Here is a 14,564-nt window from a genome sequence, read left to right as displayed (position 1 = left end):
TTAACTACTCTGCCAGTACTTCCTGCTATATCTGCTATCTCATACTTAATCTTAAGACTTTATAACTGCTTAATTATTCTGACTGTGTAACTGGAACCTATGCTAGTCACATGGGTACTTAATTATCCTAACTTATTGCTATATCACAACTTCCAATTATTCTACTGTATTTTATGAGTACTTTATTTTGTAAGTGTTTAATTATTCAGCTTATGTAACAGGAACCTAAGCTACTCACATACATACTTAATTTTCCTAACTTGTTATATAACAACTTATTATTCTACTGTACATACCTTCAGCCTAGATAGCCTAACCCATCATATGATCCAGATGTTTCTCCATTTCCTTTCTATTAGCAGCTGCACCAATTGCATAATATGTTTTACCGTGTTGTTCCATTGTATTTGAATTATTGTAAGTCTACTGAATTTACTGTATGAAGTATATCGTATGTATGCCATATGTTGATAATTATATGTACTGTATAGTTATATGAACTGTGTATTTTAATATGGAGCTTTTCTCCCCAGGCCTCCCCTGAAAATAGGCACTCTGTGGTCCAGTGGACTATGCTGATTAATAGACAATGCACTAATGCAGTGTTTATTGGCTTTACCTACATCATGGTTGTAAACACATACATAAACACACACACACACACATATATATATATATATATATATATATATATATATATATATATATATATATATATATATTTACCTATGTAGCCCATACTATTTAAATATGTATCTGTCATGCTGGTAAAATATAAATAACTGATTAGTTATGATTAGCATATTATCCAATCATCAATGAAACATTATTGCATACTTGTAGAAAAGTTTATATGAGTATGTAACAGGAGGCAGCTAATAATGTATTCCCAATGATGACATACACTACTAAAATAAAATATATTCAATGTACATTATGTTTACACAGTTCTGCAACTATATTTTAATGAAGGTAATGCCGTGTTAATTGAAAAGTTATTACTATTACGGTTTTGATATGCTGTGTCTTATTATTGGAATAATGTGTTGGAGAATTAGGGCATGTTCATGTTTTTTTTTTTTTTGTTTTTTTTTTACATGGTTCTGTTTTTGATTCAGTTATGGTGTTGCTAGTTGATATGTGTAGTCACACCTGTACATGATTGATTGATGTATATGGAGGTACATAAAACATTTATGCTTCTCTGATTTTTTTGGGTATTGTAATGTAGCCTGTCGGAATAATACTATAAGATGCATTGTTGTGAACAAAAGTGAGGCAAGTACATAGAGGATGCAACTTAACAGTGTCAGATAATGACTGTTTTTTTCTATTGGTACACAACTTAGGGATGGATATCACCCAGAAGTTTTTTATTCAGTTATAGTAAAGTCAGTAAAGTCCTTATAATTTCATTTATTTAAATTAGCAGTATACATTCCTAGTTAGAGAAAATACAACTGTGTTATGGTATACCTTTCACATACTGTACAGTTACACTCTGCAGTCACCACATGAATAATTCACTTACCTTAGCACAGTATTTTATTTATTTGTTTTGCATTTCTTTACTGGGAAAGTCTGACTGGGATAAGTCCCATTTTCAGTGGAGGCCCAGGGAGAAAGGCACCACATAGAGAGATTATACAAAATGTATACAAGAAGTTATACAAAAAATATTAACAGAAATTAAATTCTATGCAATTGTGGCTGATATTTGTATTATACAGTTATCTAATATAATTCCTTGTTGTAGTGTAGACATTGTAGTTTCTCAAAGTAAGCTGAAGAAGGGTTTGTAGGGGGGGGCATTGGATAGAAAAAAGATGAGGTTAGAGATTATCTAGACATGAGAGAGAGCATAGATTATGAGGTGATCAGGGAAAAAAATTATGACCACAAACTATTAAAACTAGTTAGCCTGGAGTAGTACAGGAGCAAAGCCAGGTGTCATTAAGATAATTTTTAAGAATCTTTTTGAATTGGTTGGTGATTGTGTTGGTTCTGATGCTGTGAGATAGTAAATTCCACCTTGTTGCTACATTATGAGAAAATAGCGAGTCCCCTGCCATATTAGTAGATTTGGACACATGTAGTATAGATTTACTTGTTGAGCGAAGACTTCTATTTGTGCTATGGGGCTGGAGAATATTTAGAAGGGTAGAGTTTTTTAAGGTTGATATATTAGTTTGGGTGCTAAGGTTAATACGTTATAGGATAGAAGTTGTGGAAGTTCTAACCAGGAGAGTTTTTTAAGGAGTGACAGTGGTGGGTATGATGTGGGCAGTCGGTTGCAAATTTAGCTATTTTATTGCAGCATGTTTCAAATTTAATTAAATTTGTCTTTTTAAGGTTGATGAGAATTGGGGAAACATACAGAAGTGTTGATAGAAGATGGGTTCTAGCAATGGCAACCCTAGAGGTGCTAGTTAGATACTTTTTATTTTTGTAAAGAGTACTCATTTTTTGTGAACTTTCTTAAATGTTTGTGCTATGTATAGGTCGTATCTTAGGTTGTTATCTATTATTAGTCCTAGTAGTTTTGTTTGTGAATTGGCATTGATTTTAGTATTGTTCCTAGTTGTGATGTAGAAGGTGCTGGGGTAAATGATCTTATGTTTTGTTTTATTGGGGTTGAGTATGTGCTGATGGTTAGAGAGCCATAGCTCAGTATCTGAGAATGATTTTTGGGTTATATCATGGAGATGTTGCAGGTTATTAGCAGCGCATATAAGTGTTGTGTCATTTGCATATTCGATAGTTGAAGTCAGTGGGATAGCAATATGTAAGTTGTTTGTAAAAATAATGAAGAGTAACAGCCAAAGAATTGAGCCTTGAGGTAGTCCTATTGTGATGGGAAGACAGAGGGATAGGACATTAAGCCATTTTACAGATTATTGGCAGTCCTGTATATAGCTTCAGAACCACTGAAGTGCAGAGGGGCTGAGGTTCAGTTTGGAGAGTGTATTTAATAGTTTGGAGTGGAGACCATATCAAAGGCCTTGGACATGTCTAGAAAGACTGCAGACATTATTCTGCTGAATATTAACAATATCTACATTAGCACTGTGGAAATTCTTCAGTAATTGTTGGACTGGTGCACTGTTACTTAGCATCTGAGTTTATTAGAATTGTATTGGTTTGGTTAACTTCGTCTGTATTTATATCTACTATGTGCATGCAAAGTGAACTTTATTCTGAACCTTTTCTGTGTTACTCATCCTATTTGCACGAAAACATACTATGACTGCAGAGATTCCCTGCACTGAACAATATACATAGATTTTCTTAAATTAGCAACAAAAATGTACTTTTTAAGAACCTTATAGCTATATTTTCATTACATGCAAAATTCATTTCAGTCATGATTATGGCATTAGTAGCTTGTACAGTGTGTGCATAATACACTGTATTATAGTATAGTTACATCAAAGTGCACATTGAATACATATTTAGATGCATGTTTATTACTAGATGATTTATAGTGCATGCTACTGAAAAGGACTCATGGATAAGATGCTAAACTATGGTTGAATACCTCTCCATTGCTTCTCTATATCCAGATATAAGAGATTCAAGAGGATGTTATGAATTGTAACATCTTTAATTTGAAATACCTGCTAAAGCAATTTGAATCAACTTGAATTCAAATACAGAAAGGGACAAAAGTAGCATATAATGAGATCTTCAATTTTTTTCTAGATTAATAAGACCACAAAATGTTTCCTTAACACCAAGTTCTAACAAAGGTACATCTCTGTCAATGGAAGGAAACAATTGATCTCTAACTAAAACATTTTAGAATGCTGTAATATTAATTGCACATGTGGTTGTGGCACTGTCTGGTAAAGATAATACAGGTTGAACAAATGTTACATTACCTGCATGCCTTCTGTTATGTAATGATATAAACTTTTCTATACCTATGATATGAGTATTCATGGGTACTTGGGTAATAATATGTTAGCCATGACTATGAATGTTATTTTTCCAGTTTTATACTGATATAACTACATTTTAACAGCATGGCAAAGCTTATTATAATAGTGTGAGTATGTGATTAGTGGTAAGATAGCTGCTGGTACTGCATGTGAATGCATTGTTACAGTTTCACAATCCATCAGAGTACTAGCCTTTATGAATCATTACTGACTTGCTGTTGCACATTGCCTTAAATGATAAAATATTTAATCGTGGACACATATGTGCTTATATGGCTCAGACTATCACATACTAACAGATGAATACATATGTGTATCCAGGAACGATCATACTATGAAGTACTCTAACTACCCATGATATTATAGACTTACCTGTAAAGTCCGGATTTTTGCAACTCTACTCATCTTTCACTATGGTGGCAATTCCTTCCTTACTCTAATGCACATTATAAAGTGCAGTCACCACACGATTAATGCACTTACCATAGCACAATATTTCACTACACATTGAAAATACCTACATTAGTATTATGGAAAATTTTCAGCAATTTTTGGATTGGTGCACTATTACTTTGATGTAAGTTTATTAGATATGTATTGGTGTTCGTTATTACCCTCTATGTTAAATTGATGTGAGCATGCATAACCTCATAATTCCCATAGCAGTTCCAACAGGTGCATGAACACAGGTCTTGGGCACTGTCAGGCTTTCATTTGCCTACACCAATGATAGCTGACTTGCTCTGCAAGATCTGCAGACTTGGGTACATACTATTAGATCAGTGAGTGTCTGTGAATATTGGCACTGTGTGCTACCAGTCCTGGACAGCTACACACTTTACAGAGAACTGTCTTTTGAAATACTGTATGCTACTAAAATCCATCAGTGCTGTATCACAGTGGAAATCCAAATATGGTAATCAATACATCATGCAGTATCCTCAAGAAAGGAGAACATGGATAACAGACTGTGCAACATGGCTGGGATAGCCACTCAATGGTGTACATATGGCTCTAGGTGATTCTTTCATGTTGACTAATGTTGCCAAAATGGGCATGGGTAGTTACCAGTGATAAGCGGGTTGAGGACCCGGCTTAGTCTGACCTACGCCAGGGACCCTTGCTAACAGTGGGAGGGGTATATGAGCCCCTATTGGCCAGTGTGTGCCTGCCATAAAGCTCAGCAGACCTTGATCAATAAGCTTTTGGTTGGCTGGTGTCTAGTTGCCCAGCCAGGGTTATCTGGGATAGCTCTGTTGAACAAAAGCTGGACATAAAACCAACCAACATGCCAAATTTGAACCAAGAATTGCTACCCTTAATGTAGGCTCACTGACAGGATGCAGCTTGGAAGTGGATGACATGATGATGTAGAGGAGGCTGGACATCCTATGTATCCAAGAAATGAGATGGAAGGGCAGTGCAGCAAAGCCACTTGGCTTGGGATCCAAACTCTACTGCTCAGGAGGGGGACAGGCTAGAAATGTAGGAATTGTGGTGAGAGAGAGAGGCTTCAGAAGGCAGTGAGAGATATCATCAGAATTAATGACAGACTTATGGAAATCAGAATCCAGTGTAATGATAGGGTAGTATTCTTAATCTCAGCCTATGACCCACAGCAGGGTTGTGATAGTGAGTAAAAGAGTACATTCAGATGGCAGTTGCAGAACCTACTAGATAAAGCAGGACAACATGAGTTGGTGTTGATAATGGGTGACTTGAATGCACATATCAGGACAGACAGAACAAGATATGAGAACTACATGGGTCCACATGTGGGCAACAGGAATAAAGGAGAAACCATTCTAGACTTCTGTCTGGCAAATGGCTTGATAGTAGCCAATACATGGGTCAGAAAGAGAAACAGTCACAAGATCACATACAAGAGTAGCCATCATCCAACTCAGGTAGACTTCCTCCTAGTAAGGAGGAGGCACTGGGGTAGAATCCATGATTGCAAAGTCATTCCCAGTGAAACAGTCAGCCCACAACATAAACCACTAGTTGCCACAATCTAGCTGCAAGCAGTGGTCAGAGAAGGCTCTAAGGTCAACAGAGACCAGGATGAAGACCTGGAAGTTGACTGGAGAGAAAGTGCAATAGCTCAAGGATTTACTCAGGGCTCTAACACCCCAAGAAGAGAAGGAAATAGGTGGAGTTGAACAAGAATGGCAGTGCCTAAAACAGCATGTGTTAGGACTACAGAAAAGATATGTGGGCGAGCCAGGTATGGAAATAAAGTACATAAGGAAAGCCAGTGGTGGAATGCAGCAGAAGTCCAGGAAGTCATCAAAAGAAAAAGGAGTACAGGAAGAAGTAGGAGATAGAAAAGTCTGACCAGGCTAGAAAACACTGCTGGTTGGATAACAAAGAAGCTAAGAAAGAAGTTGCAATAGCAAAGAATAGGGCATCGGAAGCACTCTACCAACTTCTGAAAAGTGACTCAGTAAGTGGCACAAAGTAACTATATCAGGTTGCAAGGCAAAGCCAGAAGGATAAAGAAGATAGTCAGACACCCTTCATAAGGGATGCCAGCAACAACCTGCTCACCAGTCCACAGGACATCAAAGGCAGATGGAAGGAGTATTTCCAGCAGCTTCTAAATGAGGAAAACTCCACAGAAGCTGTACTGCCCCCAAAAGAGCCTACAATGAGAGAAGAAGAGGAGCCCACCTTAGAAGAAGTAAGAACAGCACTAAGGAAAAATAAGTCAGGGAAAGCAGCAGGCTCAGAGGAGGTCACAGCAGATATAATATAGATGCTGGGTGAGATAGGGGAGAAATGGGTACTAATAGCAATGTGGAGAGAAAGGCACACCCCAGATAACTGGAGAATAAGCATACTAATGCCAGTGTACAAGAACAAAGGGGACATCAAACTCCTATCACACTGCATGAAAGTTCTAGCGAGGGTGATTGATAAACAGATATGCAGTGTAGAAGAATGTACGATGGGAGATGAGCAGTTTGGATCCAAATCAGGATGCAGCACAATTGACCCGATGTTTGCAGTGAGACAGATACTTGAGAAAAAGCTAGAGATGAGGAGAGAGTCCAACTGGGCATTTATTGGAGAAAGCATATGACAAGGTCCCAAGAAAGCTAATCTGGGCAGTAGTCTGGTGATTTGAAGTTCCAAAAACATTGGTAGAATTAGTGCAGGCTATGTACAAAGACACAAAGACTCAAGTATGAACAGTGTTCAGCATCACAGAGGGGTTCCAGTGGGAGTGGGTGCACACCAGGGTTCAGCTCTGAGCCCACTGCTGTTCATACTGGTGATGGACTACATTAGCAAACAGGTCAGAGGGGACAGATTAACAAAGTTGCTGTATGCAGACGATATGGCATTGCAGGCAGACTATGAGCCAGAACTTCAGCAAAGGATAGGAGAATGGAATGCAAAATTGAAGGCACATGGGATGAGACAAAGCACAGATAAGGTGGTAGTAGTGGCAGCAAACTGGGGAAATCAGAAGAATCTGAGAACAGAAATAAAAGGGAAGATAGTGTAACAGGCAAACAGCTTCAAGTATGTGGTTGGGGTAGTTGAGGAGAAGGGAAGTTTGAATGAAGAGCTCAAAGCTAGAATCAGAGGGGCTGCAGCCAACTGGCATAGAGTGTCAGGTATAGTCTATGACAGAAGAATGAAAAAGAAGCTGAAAAGTAAGGTGTTCAAGACAGTGGTGTGACCAGTACTACTGTATGGTACAGAAATCTAGGCCGTAAAGGCAGAACAGTTGAAGAAGGCAGAAGTGATGGAAATGAAGTGCCTGAGAAGGGCGGTAGGATGCACACTGTGGAATAAATGAAGCAATGGGGACATATGAGCAGAAGCCAAAGTAGCTCCAATTGCAGAAGCCAAAGTAGCTCCAATTGCAGAAAAGATAAAATGGAAACAGATTATGGTGGTTTGGACACATGCAGAAAAGCAAAAGACAACCTGGTGAGGAAGATTTGAGACAGACAGGAAGAAGGTAAGAGAAAGTGAGGATGTCCTGCAAAGAGGTGGATGGATTGTGTGAAAATAGATCTGCAGCAGTCAGGGATGAGTGTTGAAGAAGGCAGGAGTGTGGCACTGAATCAAGAGAGCTGGTGAGGGTTAACACAATACCCTGACCCCACGTAGACAAAATGGGAAAAAGGGGTCTGGTGTGACCAGTACTACTGTATGGTACAGAAATCTAGGCCGTAAAGGCAGAACAGTTGAAGAAGGCAGAAGTGTAGTATTCTGAGATATGCACATGTATGGGATTATTATATTTACATATATATTTTAGTTGTCTAATTAAGGTATGCCCATTTATCTCTTATTTTACATCTGCTGGGCATATCACTTTTTAAGACTGTGTTGTACATGTACTATAATCCTCTTGAGATGTCTTGTTGTGAGGAACTTTTTTGCATGGAAGATGCAATCTGCATATTGTGATATTTCCAACATCTGTTAGGCTCCTTTGGAAAATATTTAGTATAGACTGCAATAATTCCACTGTAATGCTTGAAATGGGCATCTTTTATGGGTACTGATGTATATTTTTCCACACTTGTGTGTAGCCCATAGATATATTATGTTTTCATTATGTCTGTGCATGTTCATTAGAGTATGTAGCATACCAATACCATATGCAAGCTATTTTATATCTCTGTGGTTGCGTAGAGAAGTGAATAATTATGATATCCACCGAGAGTACATTTTTTCTCTCTTTCATATCTAATATGTGCATGTGCTGGTGTGTGTGTGTGTGTGTGTGTGTGTGTGTGTGTGTGTGTGTGTGTGTGTGTGTGTGTGTGTGTGTGTGTGTGTGTGTGCCTATGCATGTGTACATATGACTTTCGCATGATCAAACCCAATATACACTGTGTTAGTACATAGAATAAAAATCAGTCTTGTTAGTGTTATAATTCACATGCGTATTACACAAAAAAAACTGTCTGTGGCATTGTCCTTCTAAGTGATTTTAAAACTTTGGAACAGTGTGATGTGAAGACTTTTCAGAATCCCGGCTACTGCATTATTCCTTAAACTTTACAGGCATGTTCCTAAGACCTATATAGCATTCTCATTTTAAGTTCAGGAATACAACCTTAACCTTACTGAGGGATTGGTACTAGAAGATGAAAAAAATGAAAATAGTTTCATTCATTACGATACTGTTATAGCCTTTACTCAGCATTCATATAACAATTTTCTGTCATTTATTATTGTTATTATTATTATTATAACATTGCTTCTGATTACCATACCTCACTTGTGTTTGTTGTCTTATTCCTAGCTATTGATGATGTTTACAATAAAATATTCTCTCCTTTTTTATTTTCTTAATACCTGATGTGTTTTTTTCATGGCTGAATAAATTCTTGGAACAATAATGCAAAGAACCAAGTTCTTTCCTCGGTAGAATGAATATTTCTATATAGCATATTGTCTGACTAGGTGGTTATAAAAAAATAGCTAGACAGTGATCATTGTTAACATCTTCTATATCACTGAACTCATGATAACATTAAAGTGCAAAAAAAAAAATAGTGTATCACAAATGGTGCTCCGAATATCATAATTAGTATGTGTCTATATTGCCTATATACTAAAAACTTACTGTTACAAGTCAAGAATATGACTAGAAAAGGCTGCATACCCGGATTCCATTTATACAATTTCTACTTGTGCTTTAAAACTTGAAAAAAAAATCAGTTAATGCCAACAGTCAAAAAAAAAAAAATAGAATAGAAAACAAGTGTATTTTAAATGATTGCATATTAAGATGATATACATACGTACATATCCAGATATAAAAATAAGTAGAACTATTTTTTTCAATAGCTCCAGCCAATGTTGATTCTTAGCCTCTTGGGAGCTCATTATTAATAATTTAATGGTTTATGTCTTTGCTAAAACACCCACTGTCCCATGTGACAGTGATGCCTTCAGGAACATCAATGCCCAAAGTCACAGTTGTTACAGCTGCAGCTTGCTATTTTACTGCTGATATTCTAGCTAAACCCAGATAATTATATTTAACAGGAAACTATCAGCTTTACAAGCAGTTTCTTGTTTTTAAGTAACAGATATACAGAATTAATTTTCAGAGCATTACATTTTGTAAAAAATAGACTACAAGGAAAACATTGACACACTAGCAAGCACAGACACACACACACACACACACACACACACACACACACACACACACACACACACACACACACACACATGAAACACATATTGTCAATACATTTTAATGGCAGTTGTGCTCTATTTTGAACATTTTTTAAGTTTGCTTCGTATTCCACATTTTTAACTGAGGAATTTATTACTTGTATATTTCATTTTCTTTCTTTTTTTTGCCTGTCTTGCAAATAACTGAGTTCGAAATCATAAACAAATAGCTGCAAACCTGAAAACATTAATCACTTCTTACAAAATAATTGCACTTCTTTAATCATGAATTCAAATGCAGGAGCTACAGTAGTAAAAAATAAACAAAAGCATATTATATTAGAAAGACTCCTCTGCATTTAAATGTGGTGAAATCCTCGAACTTCAGTCACCCAAAATAAAAAGCACTGAGGAACATAATCTTAATGTTGGATTCTATAAAGTTCAGAGAACTCTCAAGAATTGTGGATAAACATGGAATGTGCAAATATGCCCAAGTCTACAGAGAATACCTCAGTGCCAGGCAGACATAACCAGTGATGTCAGTGCAGCCATGGTCAGCCATGTCAAATACGCATTCACGGAAACGTTGTTCATAAAGTAATATACGTATGTGCATAACCAATGCTCATCTGTGGAATTTATGTATGCCCAACAGAAAGTACATTAATTGTGAAAAGGGAAAATGAAGACAAATGTGAATCAGCAGCTATTTCTGAAAAATGACGAATATCCACACACATGGATATTGTTGTAGTTCATAGACAGACATATACAAATACAACTCTCAAATTGGTGGAATCCAACTTAATCAACAAAATTTCTAATAAAAAAAATAATTAAAGAAGGTGATGGGAAATCATGGCCAATTTATCATGGCTAACAGTAGCTAACAATGGGTACAAAACACTTGTGGGGAACACAAGTAATGTACACAACCAAGGAAATATGGTAATAGAAAAGCAGTTGTGGGTAGTGGGTGAAGAAGAAGATTATGGAGGAAGTATGATGGAATAGAAAAGTCAGAGGGATACTCGGAGGGGTATGGGCAGTTTATTTTGATGGGAATAGTCCTTGTTTTTTTTCCTAAAATTATAAGGCACAAGAAAGGCATGGAAAGAGGAAGTGGGCAAAAGCGCAGGTACAAACATTTAACAAGTATAACGAGGCATGACAGACCAAGGTCAGAAATAGATAAGGTACACGGACAGCATACATATAGACCATAGAATATGGGTGAAGGAAAAATTACAAACAGGGAAGGGATGCATACCAGAAATGGTGCAACACAAAATACATATGGACAAAAACACAAATCACTGGAAATTTTGCAGACTGTGCGACAATCATACCAGAATACGTATGAAGAATGGTATGTTTGTGTTAGAGAATACTAAATGGGGATTGCTATTATTGCAGTATCAATGGATATTAAATCCACTCACCCATTAGGCTGTCAGAAGTGCATGTGTAAGCCAAGTAACTGCAAGGATGAACAAATGCAGGTGGGGAAATGCAGAAGCAAACTAAAGCTTCCAACCATGCACGTGAAAGGCAAATAACTAAGCACAGTGCCAAACAGCAGTACTACAGCCAAATATTAATGTGGCTATGTAATTAAAAGGTAAGTATACATACCACAAACACAGGAGAAAGAGGATTCATATGTCAAAGACACATGCCATGCCATGTCTACTTTACATGGTCGACTCTTCAGAAAGTCGACTTTCATATGGTCGAGATCATATGATCGACTTTTGAAAAGCCGACCATGTAAAACAAACACATAACACACACCAAACACTAACCTTTCAGCTGTTAGCAAGGGGAAAGCCCCCCTGCACCCCCCATAACTTAAATATACCAACTCTGAGATCACACTACAGTGCGGAAGAGGAAATGTTCTCATTCCGCACTGTACAAAGATAGCGGTTCTCCATGGTTGGCTTTTCGAAAGTCAATCATATGGTCTCAGCCATATGACAGTCGACTTTTTGAAAAGTCGACCATGTGAAGGGGACCCATGCTATGCCAGAGACAACATATATGGCTGTTCAGGTATGCAACATAGATGTGTGACATGCAATGGCATTACTTAAGCCAAACTTGAAATAAGGCTCATCACTCACACCCATACCAATAACATAGAATATTACATAAATTGTGATACATATATGATTATTGAAAGCTAAGGAATGCAAGCCTGTGCATAGGCAGGAAGCATAGAAATATGTAGGTAATCCACAACACATAAGCACAGCATGAACACTGATGCCAATATCTTGTATGCATATGCCTTGCATGTGTATGAGACCCATCATGGTGGCACAAAGTCATATTGTACCAATACACTTACATTGCAATGATGATACAGTTCATGAAGGTAAACATACGCTTAACATATACCATGTATATATGAAACATGTAGGGCAAAGTAAGGAGGAAGGGAGTTGGACAACATAGGCCAACAGCAGTGAAGAAATCCCAGCAAAAGAAAGTAGGCACAGAATAAACTAAGGCAACTGTAGCTAAGGAGACACATGTGCACACACATGTATCCACAACACAAGATGAACTTAAAGATCTCACAAGCTACATTGAAGCAAATGTCTAATTTCTGACACATTGTAGTGCACTGGGGATGGCTATAAACATATCTGTGTATAAATGACCCAAACAACATAGTAATGTGCAACAATAAAACAGCAAATGACATGGGCAAGTAATCTGTTCTGGTTCTTCTGGTTTTCCTGCCAAGCAGTGTTAAAATAATTGACTCATTAGCTGTTTAAAACATTCTTTAGAGTGTCCATGCTAATGTTATGCTGTTTTAAATGTTTTTTTTTTTTTTTTTTTTTTAGTGTTTCACTGCTATTTTTTTCTGCTCTGCTAAACATTCTCTAGTGGTTCCTGATGAAAGTAGGGTAGCTAGTAGCTGTCGCATAGTCCAGATAAAGGTTTGCTGTGTCTAGGTCTGTTTGTCGTGGCTGTTCTGAGCAAATTTCCAGGCCATTTTGGATTGGAAGGGACCTTTCTACACTCAGGTGAGAGGATTATGCTGATTGGAACCTGTCTGGGGAAGGGTGGTTGGTCTAGGTTTTGGAGTAAGCATCCTCATTGGTCTTTTTGAATCATTTTAATTTTTTTTTCAAGTTTTTAGCTTCTGGTATTTAAGCTCTGCTTGTTTGTGCACAGTGCACAGCTGCGCAATTGTGCACCATAGCCGCACAGATTAATTCAATAGCTTTTCCCTTAGATACAGATGTAGTCATTAGTGTAGCCCTCATCCTTAAAACTTTACAATTCAAAGTGAGCTGAAACCTATTAAACTAGCAAAAACAAAAAAAAAAAAAAAAAAAAACAGGCAAAAATATCCGTTCACTGAGCTCCTCCTTGATCAATCCTGAAAAGCCTCCTTTAGTGATAATAGTCTTCAACCTAACATTATGGACAATTGGGCCATCACCCTTGTTTCTCCTGACAACCTTGTTGACTTGGGTCTCTTGAAGCAGTGTACAATTGCCTCATGTACACCGACAACCCTCTACTAATAACTTACTCTAGTCAGAGTGTGAGAGATGTCACCAAGAATCTTTAATTCATGCTCTCTTGCACTCAAAACAATAACATGGAAGAGGTTGTCAACCAACTCACCACTACACATGCATATAGTACTACTACTCATACACATAGTATGCATCTAACACAAAAATCAACATGCACCAAGGTTCTCTCAGAAAACCTACTGAGATACCAGAGACCTCCAAATCACAACACTGCTACAACTAACACAGTTCTCACAGCATCCATGACACAGCATGTCTCCACACAGAAGACGCATTAGCTGAGAACTGAACAGGACAACATCTTACTGTGAGGCGACAACGCTACCGCAGCACCGCCACCGCAGTTAGCTCATACACATGGATAACATGCAAATAAACACACTTGACTAACCTCAATGTGTTATGTGATAAGAATGGGAATGACGTAGCATGTGAGTTGGTGTTATCCCTCATACGTATAGACAGGAACAACACAAGCTGAGCAATTGTGTCCCATTTGCATTATTTTAACTGCAACAGCCATATCTGTCAGATACAGTGCCAGAGTATATCTGACATAATATTAGGCTGCACTGTGTGCATAGGAGTACACACAAGTATGGACTGATGGAGTAACACCCCTGACCATATGGAGCAATGTGTGTAGTAATGACAGCATGTGATGATTATGTAAATAATAATGGCAACACGTGTCATTTGGTAATGTGTGTTATACTGCAAAAGTAAAATAAAACCACATTTGACGTGATATGTGCAGTGTACATTATGGCATATGACAGAAAAGCATAACAGTATTATCAGATGTCTGCAAATATGTACTTCAGCCATACAGATCTGAATATGCAAAACACCATGGTGACACCATTACAAAAGTAGATCAAACAAAAAATACTTGCAT

This window comes from Protopterus annectens, chromosome 5.part0 (genome assembly GCF_019279795.1).
Source record: "Protopterus annectens isolate FY-2018-M chromosome 5.part0, PAN1.0, whole genome shotgun sequence".
Classification (NCBI taxonomy): domain Eukaryota; kingdom Metazoa; phylum Chordata; order Ceratodontiformes; family Protopteridae; genus Protopterus; species Protopterus annectens.
The sequence above is the reverse complement of the archived record's forward strand: the minus strand, read 5'-3'. Positions refer to the sequence as shown.